The following is a 17,947-nucleotide window of genomic DNA, read 5'->3' as shown; positions in this document are numbered from 1 at the left end:
GGCAAGTGAAGTGCTGAATAACATAAGCTGCAGGAGGCAGAAGGTGACTTAGAGGCAAAAAGTGCTCTAGGAAGCTATTGAGGATGAGAGAACTGTGGGCCTGAATTGGGACCTTGACTTTGGGAGAAGAGGAGTTATAGATCTGAGTTGAACTGGGAGATACAACCCACGTTGGATACAGAAGATCAGAGTGAAATGAGTACAGGATAATGCCTAGACTTGTACCCAGAGCATTTGAGAGGATGATAAATCTTCCCAGAGAATTTTTCCTTTGATATTTTCTGCTTTGTGTTTTTATCCCCCTCCCACATTGATGTTCAAATATACAAAGTATTATTATTTTAAGATCAAGTCAAATTATACCCACAATACACTTTTTTTATTTCTAAATTTACCAGGTAGATCTTACAATATTATAAAGGTAGATATAAAAAATTAGTTTTTCTCACTCAAAAATTACTTCATGGCTTCAAAATCTATAAAATAAAATTTCCTTAGAGGGTAGTAAAAATATCTATTAATTCTAATGGAGTGTTATATCTATTCTAACTGAGGCATAATTGCCAAAATAATAAATGCTTATTGTGGGAAAATCCAAGTTGAAATTTCCATCTCTAGAATCTCCCACCCCCTGTCAAGAAACCCACTCTTTCTAGGTTAAGACTGTTCATGGTGGTTTGGTGCTTATCCCTTCAGACCTTTTATATTTCTATGAATATTTAGTTTTATATACATGATATACACACAACATTTATGTATACACTATATGCAGTTACTACTGTATGCAGAAACATATATAGTTCGGGTTTTTTTTAAAAGAAGCATGGATATTTCTCAGGTTTTTTTATTGCTTACATATAGTTGGAATACATATATAAATGTACCATAATTTAACTGTCCCCTTTTTGATAAACATTTAGGTTACTGACAAGCAAGTCTGCATTTAAAATACATCAGCTACTGGGACGCTAGTCATGGTGCAAATTAAGTCAGCTGGTGAGTGAAAATCCATCTCAAATTTTTATTTTGATAACTTTGCTTAAATTTTGTTGTTGAGAATACTCACATGATGATACCATTGATGGCAAAGATAATTACTCTCAGATTCTGTTAGTAAGAGTTAGAATTTAATTCATACTTAGAAGAAATTTGGCAATATGTATTAAGAGTTTGAAAAGAAATTACAGATCGAAAGAGATAAATCAATTTCTGGGGATAAATTTCAAAGTAATAATGCTGTAGAAAAAGACTTATGGATATTTAATAGTGTTATTAATAGAAAAAACATGAAAACATACTAATGATTAAGTAAAATACAGCACATTAATATGACTGAATTATAGTTTGCAGCCAATACAACCATGTTTTCACATTTAGTTGCATGAAAAATGCTTGTGATACAATGTCAAATGAAAAAAGCTGGTGTAATCTCTTGAAATATTTTATTTATATTTTCAGTTTTCTATAGGAAACTTTTTTTTACATAAAGAATAAACCTTACTGTGATAATTTGTGCTGGAAGAAATAACAGATGTTATGAAGGCAAGGTCTTTATGAAAGTAAGGTGTCTAAGGTGTCTTCAGATAGGGGAGCATCATTTTGTTTCTGTTTGTGTGGCAAGTGGGGCAGCATCATGGGGTCTCACTCTGGATAAGAAGATGAAGGACTCACCAGGGGACTATAACACAGAAGGTGATGTTAGCCCAGTTGAGTTTTCTTGTGAATTTTTCCAGTACGAAGCACATCTCTTTTTCATCTTCTGAAAGCATCCCTCCCATGACTAACACAGATGGAGGACAAAGCCCAAATCTACCACTTTGAAAACAGTTTAGAGAATTGCATTGTAAGTGAAAGCACATTTTGGAAAATTGTTCAAACCTCAAAGTTTTGAGACTTAGGGGCCAATATGAGAGAAGCTATTTTACTCTTTGAAGTTTTAAGGTGAAAGAAGGCAGAAATCTCAGATTTCTAGCAACAGTTAAGAAGTAGCAAGCAAGCACAAAATTTTATGTAGGGTTATTCTACTTGAAACAAGAATTCTACCTGTTACCTATGTCCTAATTCTTGGTATTTTTAATTTGTAACTTAAGGGAGAATGTCTAATCTGTAGTTCAAATAAAACTGCCAATAGTTTAACTCCATTCCTTTGACCATGCAATTAAGACACCTACCATTGCCTGATGGTAACACATATCAGTGTTACTTTTTATGATGGTTCAAAAGGTCTGTAAGATGAATAACCAAACCTAATGTGTAAGATGAACAAATGTAGTAAACTGGTTTCCCAATTTCCAACTATTCATCAAGTGGTTTTATGTGTCCTAACCTCTTCCCCCCCTTCCTACTTCCTATTCCCCACTCTTCCCCCTTTTCCCCTTCCTTTATAAAAATTGCTACGTCCTCAGCCAAATTATGTGATTTTGGTGTAGGCAGAAAATCATAACACCTCAGTCTTGGGGTGCAGAAATCAGAGTCCTTTCTGAGCATCTTGAATTGCATATGTGCAATTCAAAATTGCTTTCTGGCCATTAGCCTAGAAGGATATAAGCTTGAAGTTGTTTATGGTTATATTTACATGCTTGTAGAAAAAACCCAGGGTTGGATTTCTATCTCTTGGAGTCAAAGAGTTCTGACTATTTCAATGATTCTATTGGATTAGCAGTCAGAATCAGAGATAGCAGTAGGTATACAGAATTATCCTTGGGCATACTAACTTTATTTAACTCTAAAATCAATATGAGTATTTAAGGAGTAAAGCAGTAAGCACTTTGCAAAAGATGCCAAACTTCAGTTTCTTTGAAACCATTTAGCTGTGGGGAAGAGCTGGAGATGATTAGGACAGGGAGTTTGACTTATAAATAAGAAATGAGAAGGGAGCAGTGATACCCTTCTACAGCACAGAAGCTATGTCTTGAAAAGGAATAGAAGGAATTAATTTAGAATCCCAGGCTTCCCACTTTTCATCTGCTCTCAGAAACGGAAATGTGATTGAATATATTATATAGTGATAATACAGAATTTGCCCTTTTCTGATTGCGAGAAAGATAAGCCTGTGGATAGATTTCTTGCCTATTGGTTCAGCTGAAGAAAATCCTCTTTCTATCTTATATTGCTTATATCAGTGAGGGTCCATGGAAGCTGTGGGATCCCACTTTCCTTTGCTTGACAAACACTAGGAAAGTTTTTTTTTTCATCTTTCCTACCAACACGAAAATGTCACTCTCCAAATGGACTATTACCATCTTGGTATCCCTTAAATAGGTTTCTGTATCTTAAAACATGTGGGATATATTTGAGATTAATATGTTTCACATCAAAGTCTAAGTGCTATCAGTTTTAAAAGTCAATTTGTGGAAAATCAAGTCCAAGTGGTGACTTTATTTGTACTCAGTAGAATTCTGGATTCCTCAAATTATCATTTTCTCAATTTCTAGTTTGAGATCTTGGTCTAGTCTTCCTCTGGCTAATGTATAAGTGGTATTTTGACAATTGATTCATCACTTGGGGGTGCATCAAGTATTGCCTCCTATGTGTACCTAGTATAGAATATGGGTGGTATTTATTGATGGAAAGAACTTTTCAGACTTTACATAGAGGGAAGCACATATAAGGTACTGTGTTAGAGCAAAACATCTATAATCTTACCCTAATTCCTTAATTTATACACTTTTCCTCTTTGTGCAGGGAAGTACATTGATGAAAAAAAAATGATGGATTACACTGTTGGTACTTTAAAAGTTATTTTCCAGCATGGATACTTCCTAAATGATTACATAAGAAGAAGCCCTTGTATAATCTAACAGTGCCAATTAGGCATTGGCAGTCTTTGAAAGCTGTGGATAGCTCTGCTTCCCCTAGTGCCTGTCAGTGTTTGGTGCTGGCAGAGAGAGTTGTTTTGAAAAGATGGTGGTGGGTAAGAAGAACTGCCTCCTACCACACCTTTGAGATGAGGGGAACAGAAGCTGTATGTTACCTCACAGGAAGAAGATGGGGTTTAGAAGAAATATTCCCTCAGGCACTGGAAGGTGACAGTGGGAGGGGCCAGGAACACTGTGGAGCCACTTGGCCTGTACCTCTCTGCAGACAAAGCAATTATGCTTTGTGGGCACTCTCAAGCCACCTTTGGCTGACCTTGATACAGACCAGTGATTCTCTCTGTACATTTTTAAAAATAATTTTACTGAGGATTAATTGATGTATGATAAACCACATGTAAAGTATACCATTTGGTAAGTTTTGACATAAGCATGTACCTGTGAAGTTATTACCACAATCAAGTTAATAAAAACATAACTTCTAGAAGTATTCTCATGGCACCTTCATAATTCCTCTCACTAGCTACTCCCTGGTCTCCTCTACCTTCACCCCATTGTAATGACTGATTTACTTTCTGTTCCTGTAAGATTAGTTTTCATTTAATAGAATTTTCTATGTATGAAAACATATAGTATATAGTCTCTCTTTTTTGGGGGGGTTTATTTCTTTAACTTAGCATAATTATTTTGAGATTCTTCCATAGTTTAACACTTATCAGTAGTTCATTTCTTTTCATTGCTGATTAGTATCGTAATGTATGTATATACCATAGTTTGTGTATTCACTCACATATTGATGGATATTTGGGTTGTTTCCAGTTCTTGGCTATTACAAATAAAGATTCTGTGAATGTTTGTGTACAAGCCCTTGGACACAAGCATATGATCATATGCTTTCTTTCTCCTGCATGCATATCTAGAAGTAGAAGTTTGGGTCATATGGTAGGTCACATTTAACTTTTTGAGAAACGTCCAAACTATTTTACCAAAGTCCTACCAGCAGTATATGAGATATCTAGCCCTTCTACCTCCTTACCAGCTTTTAAGATAAGCTTTATAATTTAATAATTAAGCTTTAATAATTTAATGCTAATAGGTGGGATGTGGTACTCGTTGTAGTTTTAATTACATTATTCTAAATCTGACTATAATTTTGGATTCATTTTTCCTTTAAGTTCTTAGTTTTTGCTTCATACATTTTGCTTAATTTGTTTTTACATGCATAAATGTGTAGGGTTGTTATATTCTCTTCATGAATTAACCTGCTTATTATCAAATACCTTTCTTTATCCTTGACAGTATTATTTTTTTAAAAATTGTTTTAAATCTTTATTTTTGAGAGAGAGAGAGAGAGAGAGAGAGAGAGAGAAAGAGTGCAAGGCAGGGGAAGGGGGGTGGTGTTAAGGAACAGAGAGAGAGTGGGAGACACAGAATCCGAAGCAGGCTCCAAGCTCCACGCTGTCACACACAGCCTGATGCGAAGCTCGAACTCAGGAACCATGAGATCATGACCAGAGCTGAAGTCAGCTGCTTAACCAGCTGAGCCACCCAGGCACCCCTTGACAGTATTCTTTATTCTGAAATATCCTTTGATCAAATATAGCCATTCCAGCTTTCCTTTGATAATGTTAACATGGTATATTATTTTTCATTCCTTTATTTTTAGTCTGTTAATGTCTTTATGTTTAAAGTGTGTTCCTTTTGGCAGCATATAGTTTGATCTTGCTTTTTAATCCAATATGATCATATTTACCATTTAATGGAGGTATTTAGGCCATTTATGTTTAATATAAGTATTGATATGTTAGGTATAAATATACCTTCTTTTTCTTAGTTGTTTCATCTATTCTTTCCCTTCTACTTTCCTTATATTCTGGATTAATTGAATATGATTCCACTTTATATCTTTCATTGGCTTGTTAACTACAACCCCTTGTTTAATTTAGTGGTGGCTTAAGGATTTATAGCATACATCTTTAATTTATTACACCTTTCACAAAATATTACATCATTTTCACATAGTGAAGAATCTTAACCATATACACTCATTTTTTTTTCTATAAAGAGGTAGATAGTATTTTAGGCTTTGTGTGCCATATGGTCTCTTGCAACAAATCACCTCTACCATTGTAGCTCAAAGCAGTCATAGGTGATACATAAATGAATGAGAATGACTGTTTTCCAGTAGTAGTTTATTTTAAAAAAAGCAAGAAGGATTTGGTCTTAGTCTGTTTGGCAGCTATCACAAAATATCATAGTTTATAAACAACAGAAATTTGTTTCTCATGGTTTTGGAGGCTTGGAAGTCTGAGATTAAGGTCAGATGAAGGCCTTCTTCCAGTTTGCAGACTTCTTGTTGTAACCTCACATGGAAGAAGGGGCAAGAGATCTTTCTGGAGCCTCTTTGATAAGACACTAATCCCATTTATGAGGGGTCCACTTCTCAGGACCTACTCATTGCCCAGAAGCCCCACCTCCTAATACCATCACCTTTAGGCAATTCCTGTTGCTAAAATTCAGCATATGAAATTTGGAGAGATAACATCCATACCACAACATAGTGGGCTGTAATCTGTTGATTCCTGGTTTTAAATAGTCAGTTATCTTTATATAAAGGTATTACCATATCTGGTGTTCTTCCTTCCTTTATGTAGATTCATATTTTCCTCTCCTTCTGCCTAACAGACCTTTTTCTTAATACATTTATTGTACTGATGAACTCCTGGTGTTGAATTTTTTTAGATTTTCTATGTGTGAAATAGTCATAATTTCACCTTCATTTGCAAAAGTTGTTTTTCTGGGTATACAAGTCTAATTGACAGTTATTTTCCTTTCGTATTTAAAAAATGTTATCTCTTTTCTCACTTGTGTTTCCAATAAGAAGTCTGCTGTCATTCTTGTCTTTATTCCTGTGTACATGTAACTTGTAGTGTTTTCTCTGGGTGCTTTTAAGATTTTTCTGTTTACTATTGGTTCTGAGCAGTTTGATTATGATGTGCCTTGGTATAGTTTTTTCATTTTTTTGTATTTTCAAATTCTTGGCTCTCTACATTTATAATATCAGTCAAATATGGAAAAAATTTTGTGTCCTTATTCTTCAAATAATCCCCTCCCCTACACACACATAAATTTCAGGGATCTACTTATTTGTATATTTGGACTTTCATGCTCTTTCCTTAATCTCCTCTTTATCCTTCTACATATTTTATTTTTGTGATTGATTCTGGAGAGTTTCTATCACAATGTCTTCAGGTTTACTAGTCCTCTTTTCTGCAAATTATAATTGGCTGTTTATCTCAACCAGTGCATTTTTCACTTCACATATTTTATTTTTTAATTCTAGAAGTGTAACTGGGATTAAAAAAATGCCTTCTATGTTTCTATTTCTTAACATATGGAATAACATTATGTTTTAATTTCCTTTTCTGCTAACTTTAACATTTGTGTCAGTTGTGGGTGGGTTTTGCTTTTTCTCATAACGGGTTGTATTTTCCTGCTTTTTTGCTATGTGACTGGATTCCAGACATGGATTTTTTTACCTTCTTGGGGGGCTTGATATCTTTGTATTCCTATAAGTTTTCTTGAGCTTTGTTCTGGATACAGTCCTTTTCCTTGGATATAGATTGATCCTTGTGAGTTTTACTTTTAAGATTTGTTAGTTGGGTTTCAAGTAGTACTCAATCTAGAGATAACTATTTCCCACTATCAAAGCAAGAGTTTTTGGGTATTCTACCCCATTCCCCATTATTTATGAACTTTTCCAATATGCCTATGTAAGATCAGGCAGTGTTCCTTCTAATTCTTTGGGTGGCTCTTCCCCCAGTGTTAGGTCATTTCCTTACAGGCACATGTTGATCAGCACTTAGCTAAATAATCTAGGAAAAATTTTTCCAGACCTTCAGAGTTCTCTCTGTGCTATTTCCTTTACAGGAGTCTGTTCTCTAATCACCTTGGTCCCTCTGGATTTTCAATTTCATTTTCTCAACTTAGGAAGTTCAGTGGGCTCTGTCTGGTTTCCTCCCCTCTGTACTGAACACTATCAAGAGAGCTGGGCAACTTTATCTCTTATTTACTTCCTATTCTCAGGGACCACTGTTATTCTTTGCCTGATTTCCAGTATCTTCAAAACCATAGTTTACTATATTTTGTCCATTTTTTTGGTTGTTTCAGGAGGAGAGTAAAGTCTCTCCAGACTTTCAGTTATATATATTCCAGAGTGTCAGTCTTCCAAGGCAGTAGGTATCTCACAGTAGAGTGGTTAAAGTATTAGGTGTTTTAGGAGTACTTAGTAAATAAATTTCTTTGCTCATATTTAGAATGAATTAGGAGATGGTTGTGGAGCCCAAGATATAGACTGAGATCAGTTTATTTCTCATAAAATGAAGTTGGAGAAAGTAGTTAAGGTTTGCAGTCAGCTCACTAACATTTCACCTTGATTAAGAGAATAAAAGGCTGCATGGAGGTCCATCTCCCAAACCCTACAGATAAGCAACTCTGCCACCCCTGGGAAGACCTGGGATAGGCTTTGAAAGAGGCTTCGAATGTCACTGTGTAGGAGAGGTCCCTACCTGTGGAAACTAGAGGAGTGGAGATGAATGATTTTACAAAGAGAGTGGGTTCAGCAGCAAATAACTCTTGGTTCTCCCAAGTGACTTTGTACAAATTAACTGCTGACTTTATTTCTTCTTTTTTGAAGAAAGAAGCTGTTATGCAACCTTCAGAAAATTTATGTAGTGTGTGTTCTCTGACCGTCCTCTACCCCACACTCTCACCCTCTCTCTCTCTTCTTGTTATAGCTACTTACAAAGCATAGGAAATTGTGGGTAGTCATTACTTCCAACTTCACAGAATCATAATCACCCCCATAGTTGTGTGAATGAGAATTATAAATGATAACAAACTTGCAGTGATAATCCTGTCTTAAATCAATATTGAGGTTCTCAAGACTATTCAATTTGGAGATGCAAGGATGTCACCAGTGTAAGGTTTGAACTCTGACCCTACTCCAATGCCATTTCCTAGAGCACTCCCCCTGCATCAATACAGTAGTTACTAAGGAATTTGGGAAACATCCTGCCCATCTGAGTCCTATAGCCCTGTGATGGCTCCCTTGCTCTGTCATCTGTCCATTGTCGAGTTCAGAATATAAAGCACACAATCCTCCTGTCAAGTGCTTCCAAATCCAGTGTAAGCAGAAGGCTTTCAGAAGCTCAATAACAATAAACCTCCGTTCATTTTCATCTCAGTTAATTAGGAATCAGCCAGCAGGTTGACAAGGTCTAGGCTGAAATTTACCTTGGCTTTGAAAGGGCTTTCTTTATACACAGTAAAAATTAATTGGGTAAATAGAACATCAGGTGAATGATGGGAGAGAAAAAAAGGAGAAGCATTTAATTGCTCACATGATTAAAAAAAAAACGGCCTTTCACAAACAAATAACAACAATCTTATAGCAGTAGAAAAAGTGGAAAGGGTTGGATATTTAGAGCCCTGAGTGCTCCTCCTATGTCTTCTCTAACTACTGTATCACTTAAGTACAACTACTTTCCTTCCTTGGACTTAGTTGGAGGAGCCTTATGGAGGCTCCTCCATAAGATCCACAGTTGTTCTCCATGCCCTTTAGTGACCTAATACAATGATAGCAATTGATATGCTCCATTTAAAATAAACTCTAGGTCTTCATTAAGCTAGGCAGATACTGTTGTAAGAAGGACAGTTCCTTTCCAAGATGTCTAGATAAATCACCATCACCTTTGCATGCCAGTCTCTCTCAGTTCCAATTTGTTCTCACTTCTGCCAGTGATCTTTTCTACAGTGCATTCTGACTTGGTCTCTTGGGTCCTGGGATAAAGTCAAAACTCTCTACCAGGGCACATATGAGCTTCCACAAAATCTCCTGCCTTGGAGATCCTGTACACAGGGCTTGAGTGTCAGCCTGCTGGATTATGTATGTTCTCAGAATGCTCTTCATTCCTTCAGACTTGGTGTGTTTGCACCTGATCTTCCTTTGTTTTGTCCAGGAAATGCTACAAATCTTTGAAACCTTAGCTCAGGCAACTCTTCTGTAAATTCTCAAGTCCCCCAGATAGAATTGGTGACTTCCTCATCAGTCTTTCCTTGATTGCAGTCACAATGTAGTATGATTGCCTCCTCTGACAGACTGTGGATACCTTCATTCCAGAGTTTGGTTCTATTCCATCTGTATTTCTGAGGTCCAGCATGGGAATACAAAAGAGCTTATTGCATGGATGAATGAAAACAGCATTTAGAAGTAATAAAGAGGCAATTTTATAGCTATGTCATAATTTTTAAATGTCCTTATTTGAGATTGGCTTTTCTCTGATAATCTGAATTAGTGGAGGGTACTGACATTTCTGAGGATTATCTAAGAACCATTAGTCAGAAATATTCTGTGTGGAAAATGGCATTTAAGATGAAGAAAGTTTAGTTAGTGAACTGAGACTGCATGTTAAAGAACAGTAATTTTGAAAAAGTCATGGGTGATTTTTTTAATAGTGCTTTTATCAGCCATAGTAATAGAGCCTGGTTTATTTGATGTTAAGCAGAATTGTAGCCATGTTTCTTGCATGTCCATTATGAATTGTAATTAATGGTTTTAGAAACGGGTGGGCTTCCCCAGAGTCTATAAAATTTTGGCCCCTGAAGGTGAGGTGTTCAGATAGAGTCTTAAGACTATCTGATGTGGTTGCTGAAAAGGGAATTCATGTATTGAGTAGGAGTACATTCAGATCAAAAGAATTTTTTTGATACTATGAATTTCTAGATTTATAGATAATAAAAATGTGGCTTGAGAAGGTGCTCCATATCTATTCAATGAATTCAGGGTTTCTTTTCACTAGATGCCAGTAGCATCTCCATTCCCATCCCCAGGTGTGAAAAAGGTTTCCATACATCAATAAATGTCCCTTGGGAGGAAAATTGCCCTATTGAGAACCACTGAATTAAATGAATCCATCAGTAAACATCACCTGAGGAAAGCTGAAAGGCTACACTAAATCTGTTAAATTTTTACTTTTGATATTTGTATTAAGATTAGACTCAATAAAGACTTATTCTGCATTTGCCAGTGAGGCAATGAACAAGACACTGTGCTAGGTACTGTGAAATTATAGAGAGCTGAAGAAGATATCTACTGTCTTGTTAAAAACCTACAAATAATTCTTAAGGACATCTTTGGACAGAAAAGCAGTGCAGAGAGAGCTGATGTAGCATAGCAGTTTATGGCATAGCATCAATGCATGCAATTTACTGGTTTTAATCACAGAATCTGGAACCATATCTGGGTTTCAAATACTAAGTACAATGTGCTCTAGCTGTTAAGTTGGAGAGGGGAGAGAACACAAGCTACTTACCTGTCTTATGCCTTAGTCTTTTTATCTGTAGAGTGAAAATGATAATAAAAGACTATATCACAAGGTTCTTGTGAGAATTAGATGAATTAGTAGATTTAAGGTGTGATGCCTACTGCATAAAAAGTACTGTTAACACATTTGTTGAATCAAATAAACCATTGGCTGAGAAATGCATCATGTTTATGCACTTAATGCCACTAAGATAGAAAAAAAGGCTAATAATTGTAATTTAATAAAAATATCAGTTATGGGTTGGACTCATCCTGATTTCAGAGGTGTAAAAAAAGTGCATTCTAGATTTGAAGTAATATAAATGTTTAGTATTATCATGGCTTAGTAGTCAGATTTGTATTTGAATTCTTGTGCTGCCACTTTTTAGCTTGGTCACCTTGAATCAATTATTTATTCTTTGAACTTTTTTCTCATCTATAAAATGGAAACAATAATTGCCATCTCACAGGGTTGTAGCAGACATTGAAGGATTGTAAATCACCTTAGCAAAAATGAGGTGCTTAACACATGGTACCTATTATGAACATAGATGTGTGGAAAACTGGAAATGAGTGCTTTGCATGTGACATTTTGTCACATGAGAGAGTTTAATAGAAAGTGCTGTTAGGTAAGAGGATGGTGTCATCAAGGCAGGACATGAAGGTTCTCTGTCAGTTCTAGATACTAAGATCACTTTCTCTTCCCTTCCCCTTTATTATTTGATTTTTTAACGTATGTTCAACCCTGCATATGTGGCATTAGAGCCATATTCGACCAAATCAGAGGACTTACTGGTTAGATGGGAAGATAAGATCAATGGGAGTGGAGAGAAGAAAGGGAGACTACCATTAATGTAGTATCTTCTATATCTCAGAAATCTCACTATGTGCATTGTTGTCATAAAAACACTGTAAGGTAAATCCTATTGTTCCCATTATGGATGAGGAAACCAAGGCTTATAGAGGTTAAAAAATTTGTTTAAGGCCACATATTTAAGAAGCAGAGCAGGAAAACTAAAGTTTTCCTGACCATTAATGCTGTAATCTGTTGCAGTGTGGGTAAAATATTTTCATAGGAATAGAAGGCAGTAGCTAATTAAATGCTGTGACATAGGAATTCAAGGGGAGCAACCTTGAGTTGAATTGTTAGGGAAAACTTTATGCAAGAGGGCACTTGGAAAGGAAGATGAAATTTGATTAGGCAGAGGAGAGAATCCTAACTGCTACTCAAGTATGTTAGATAGGAGGATATTACGAATAAAGGTCAAGATTACCATGACTTTTCAAGGGGGTAGTGGGGAGACTGGGCTGGCTGAATCCGAGGAACTGAGTTTTGTGAGTCCAAGGAGCATGTGTTGCCTGTTCTCCTCTATACCTCCAGCACCTAAAACTGCACTTAGCCCATAGTAAGAGCTTAGTGATTGGGTAATACTACTGAAATAAAATTGAATGGATAGTGGGAAATGAAACTCAAGTCATGGTTTAGGATCTCAGAAGGCCTGAATGTCAAGTTGAGTGGTTTGGACCTAGCCTGTTGGTAGAGAGAAGCATGTTTTTGAGCAAGAGAATAGCAATAATAATTGTACTTTTAAAGTGTTTAGTATTTATCAAGCAGTCTTCCAAGTACCTTATACATAATGTTTCATTTACTCTTCACAGCAAATCTATGAAATAGGCACTATTATATTCCACCCTGTTTTTCAGATGGAACACTGAGGTATAGGGAAGTTAGAAAACTTACCCAAAGTCACACAGGTATTACGTGACAGAGCTGAGATTTGATGCTAGGAAGAAATCTTCCATGTTCATATTCTTAACCTCTACACTCTACTGCCTTTTACTGAAAATGGTTTATGTATGATGTTTCTTGCCAAGGGCCCATTTTTAATGTCCCCTTGCAGCTTATGAATCTGTGAATCAGTGGCATGAATGAGTGTATAAGTAAAGACCTTTTTAAAGTTAAAAAGTTTCTAATCTCTCTCTCCTATGTGTTGTTTCTACTCCCCACCCCTGTCCTGAGTTCTTTTTGTGCTTGACAAAAACAGGAAAAAAGAGAAGTAATGACCATTTTTTTCAACACATTGGTAACCTTTAGTAACTAGTTTGTGATCACAGAGAAGATTGAAAACATGAGTCTCCAGAAATGCCAAATTCATTACTTCCCTTCTGATGGTATTTAGATATTGCTAAATTTCTGGATCCAAGGGAGAAATTAATTCCAACATCACATGCTATTTTGAAAGTAGGGGAACCAGGCATTGAGTCTTCGTCTCCATAAAATGATTTTCTCAGAAGGTCCAAAGCTACTAGATCTGTGCCTGTCCCATGGCAGGTGATGTATATTTACTTGTTAAAGAAATAAGTAGGGTCATAAAAGGAACAGGGATTCAGACTTAAGTGATGTATATTTAAAAGTGACAGAGGGAGGGGGACAAAACAGAAGAGACTCATAAATATGGAGAACAAACTGAGGGTTACTGGAGGGGTTGTGGGAGGGGGGATGGGCTAAATGGGTAAGGGGCACTAAGGAATCTACTCCTGAAATCATTGTTGCACCATATGCTAACTAATTTGGATGTAAATTTTAAAAAATAATAAAATTAAAAAAAATTTAAAAAGTGACACCCTGCAGCTATAGGCTATGTGACCTTGGGGGAGTCACTTGATCCCTCTTAGTCTTGGTTTTCTCAACTAATCAAAAGGATAAGAATAATTACCTTACAGGACGGTGGAGAGGAATTAGTGAATCAAAATGAGATAATTGTGTACAAGTCACCCAGTAAACTGGTATGGATACATTAGAACCAATTTTACTTAGCCCTATGTAAGGGGCAAACCTCATACCTCTCCCCTTTCTTATACAGCCAGTGCCCAAACAGTAGCTGTAAATCTGTTATTGCACTGTAGTATCTAACACATGATATTCTATGTAACCTAGTAAATATGACTAGATGTGCAATGGACATAAGAATTGTTACTACTTTTAGTTATTCTTTGGAAAATATTATATCAGCAAATGACAGAGAGGCATGGCATAAATTTTGTCTTCACTGGTGTATTATTAAATGAAGCATATAGATTCCATTTCTAATCTTTGAGAAATTTAATTAATCCCATTTTGAGAAGCCAAAAGGAAGAACTGTAAAATATGGGGTATGAACAATCTTCCAGAGCAGATCCTGTCACTTGACCTTTAATTGGTAGAACCAAGGCAATCAGAAGGGACCATAAAGTTTAACATGATTTACAAGCTCAACAGGGTGGTTGTAAAAATTAAGCAACTAACACATGGCATCTTGCACATGGTAGGTAATTTCAAATGGCAGTTACATTTCCCTCTTAAACATGTAGTAACTCATTCATTCACGCAACACAGAGACCCTCCCATCACTTGTCAGTAGAAAGCCTATGTGGTATAGTGGAAAGTGGGTTTGAAATGCAGGCAGAGAAAAAATTGCAGTGGTCCTCAAAGGGCATGCTCTTTTTTTCTTTGTAGACAGTGGAGTAACTGTTTTTTAGAAAGGGAGTAATAGGAAGTGTTCTGTTTTCAACTCAGTTTACACAAAATAACTGCCACTATTCCTCTCTCACGCTGCTCCTCTCTCCTTAGACTCTTCTCTGGTATTCTATGGTGTTCTGTAATTTTTGTTAAGCTTTTCTTCCAGTTAGTTAATCTAATTCCCAAAACAGTATACTGGTGCGTGATTTATTACGATCTGTATTTCACCAGTAAAGAAACAGAGGGTCACGTTAATTTGACCAAGAGAGAGAACTTCTACTTGAACCCAAATCTTAGTGTTCCAAGCCTTGTCTTGTTTCTTCTATACTCCACCACCATAAAAGGTGACACTTTTTAACAAGTAAACACTTTTAAAATAAAAGCCAATATAGGCTTGTATGTCATCTACCTACTGGGGAAACATATACTACAGCCCTAAACACCTTGCTTACAGGCCGTAAAAATAACCATTAGACCTGGAATACCCTTATTGTTGGGTTTTATTTCAGCACTATTTATTTAGTGACTGTTCTCTCAGTGTATTTCTGATGGCTGTCATTTGATTTACAGACCCACTGAGAAAAGAAGTCATTTGAAATTGTTGTTATTTCACAAAATAGCACTGTGTTTTAACTGTGCCACCTTTGCCCCTGGCCCAGTGTCTTTAAGAGTGTGTATTTCCTGGACCCATATCTATTGCAGATAGTGTTCTGAACACTTTAGTATTGTTACTAAATCCTAGTTTAATTTAGCATTGCTACTAAGTCCTGGTTAGATTTTTTAAATCAGGTTCACTGCACAGAAACGGGGGTACATTTTGTTAGCTATAGTTAACAGGCTTCAGCTCTTGATTCATGCTTTAAGTGCTGGATGGAAACCTCATGAATTGTACAGTGTAGTTGTGCCTTTATGGATAAAGACACTGAGGCCAAACAGGGGAATGGAGGCAGTGAGTGAGGTGAAACTCTAACTTAGGTGACCTAGTTCCTGTGTATCATTGTGACTTTAAGAATGGGCTAGGGACCAGCAGAATTGATGAAACCTGTGAGCTTTTAGTGATGCAGAATCTGGGGTCCCACCCCAGCCTAAGTGTATCAGAATCTGAGCTGTAGCAAAATATCCAAGTGATTTATACGCACATTAAGGTTCAAGAAGCACCATTTTAAACTAACTTGAGCTTTTACTTGTATAGGTATGTGTAGGTGTGTGGGTATGTATGTGTAGGGAAATGAAGCAGGGAGGGCAAAGAGAGAGGAAGGGAAAGAGAAAGGGAGAGAGAGAATGACTGATTCTGTGGAAGTATGGATGGGCTGAAGGTGATGAAATGCCCACATGATGTCCTTTAAACACTTGACAAATGGGGCTGGCAATCAGAAATGAGATCTAGGAAGGGATACTAATCTAGAGGGCATCTCTTAATAGGTGGTAGTTAAAACATGAAGGGATGTGATCATCTAGAGAGAGCAGGAAGGAAACACTACTGTTTAGAAGCTGGCAGGCCCGGCTAAAACGGCTGTAAAAGAAAGGCCAGAAGTCAGCATGAGGACCTCTGTATGTTCTACAGGCAAAGGAGAAGGGTTTCTAATTCTCTGGTTAATGTCCTCAGATAACAAAGATTAGAGAGATGAAAACTGAAAATTCTCCTTTATATTTGATACCTGGTTGTTTGGCCAGGGGCCTCAGCTAACTGTGTCCTCCCAATTCCAGCACCTGTCATTGGGCGGATGTTTCAAATGCTAACCTCAGGCCATTCTTGGTTTTGAGAGCAGAACCTTGTGCCAGCAAGTGCTTCATCTGCCATACTCTGGGGCTGTGCCTGGCCTCCGTCCTGCCTCTCTGTCTCTGACTTCCTAACTCCTTACTTGCCTGTAGGCTGCTGGACTCAACTTCTCATCTGACCCTTTTTCCACCCATTTGTGTATTTCCTTTTTCAGACCATCAGTACCTCCTGACTTAGGTTTGCTTGGCCTAATATCTAATACCAGATTGTTTCTATTCCCCTCAACTCCTAATATTTAGGTTGAAATTATTTTAGCTGTTAAGTCTCTAGACAAAATAACTAGGACACCAAACTGTGTTTGGGACTTCTTAGTTTAATGTGATGGGAGCATCTCTCCTCTTAGAATAAGTAGCTTATTGTTTAAAATAAACCTCGGGGAGCAGATGGGATCCCAGGAAGAAGTCCTTGGTGCTTAACTGATGCACCAGGAGGGAAGTATTAAAAAGTCAAGCCATTTACTTCAACACAATTGTCTGTACATAATTTTTAATGTATTTTTGGGGGGGTATCAGCATGATTCTGGAGGGAAATGGAAAACATTTTACAACTTTTTAAAACCGCTGGTAGAATTTAAATTCCTAGTGACTAATTATTGAAAGTTACTGCATAAACTCTCCAGTAGCTGGCTGCCTTTTCTTTTCTAGGCTGGATTGGAGGCATTAGCCAAATATAGCCAAATTCATTGAGATTATCCCCAAACAATACTTCTTTGTGCCAGGCATTGGGTGCTTTCACAGATTATCTTGTTTAGTCCTTACAACAACCATGTACAGTAGGTGTTGTTACCTGTATTTTGTACATGAGTCTCCCCAAAGTTACAAGTATTAGTGTCAAGAAACAGTATACAGATTCAGTAGGTAGTAATTCTGTGTATAATAGGGTAATTTTGAAACTTGGGTCAGAGTCAGTAGAAATACATATTATAGAATAAAGGAGTATTTTCTATATTTCCTTTATAAAAAATCACAAACTTACTATATTTTACCAGAGGCAAGGTAGTCCTTCTAAATCTGTGGTTCAAGGAAAGAGCTACAGGATGGTGACAAAGGAGAATTTCCCCACGAATGAAAGATCCTGGGGCAGCTGGGTCCTCACTCAGCTATGTACTTCCACTTATGCTTGACTGGCTATTTTCTGTACCTGGAATGCTTATCTTCCCTGCTTACCATCTCTTTACATCCATCACCATCTTCAGTAAATGCCTTTGTGAAATCCTCTATGAGGCCGCTTAGGGTGCCGTGAACCTCAGCTTCTCCATCAATAATTTGGAAATGATAGAACTAATCCTTTTGCTGTTTGAATAAGGGTATAACATATGTGGTAATTTTGATAAAGAATAATGTGAAAATATAAAACACTGGGAACAGGTATGGGCCCACATGAAAACTAGTCCAAAATAGAAGTTCTGCTGTATTGAATTAAAAACAAATTGATGTGTTATGGAGGTTCAATGACCAAAAATGAAAAAAGAGTGGCTGAAACTAAAGAAC

The 17,947-nt window shown here is 36.8% G+C and overlaps 2 long non-coding RNA genes across 21 annotated transcripts in view; one reads left to right on the top strand and one right to left on the bottom strand.

The window, feature by feature from the left end:
- The window catches only part of LOC109491930, a 231,792-nt gene that overhangs the window by 59,008 nt on the left and 154,837 nt on the right, over positions 1-17,947 (top strand). For 16 of the 20 annotated variants that reach the window (XR_006586224.1, XR_006586226.1, XR_006586227.1 and 13 more), the window contains exon 3: positions 921-996. This is a non-coding gene — a long non-coding RNA (uncharacterized LOC109491930). Of the gene's footprint in view, positions 1-920; positions 997-1,733; positions 1,844-3,684; positions 5,078-17,947 lie in introns of those variants that run through there. The other 4 variants (XR_006586242.1, XR_006586238.1, XR_006586243.1 and 1 more) reach the window with 2 other exon arrangements.
- Positions 1-17,947, bottom strand: part of LOC109491931 — a 51,378-nt gene that overhangs the window by 25,838 nt on the left and 7,593 nt on the right. The gene's annotated exons all lie outside the window — the stretch shown is intronic.

The sequence above is a fragment of the Felis catus genome, chromosome D1 (assembly GCF_018350175.1).
Source record: "Felis catus isolate Fca126 chromosome D1, F.catus_Fca126_mat1.0, whole genome shotgun sequence".
NCBI lineage: Eukaryota > Metazoa > Chordata > Mammalia > Carnivora > Felidae > Felis > Felis catus.
This window is presented reverse-complemented; position numbering and strand designations above follow the sequence as displayed.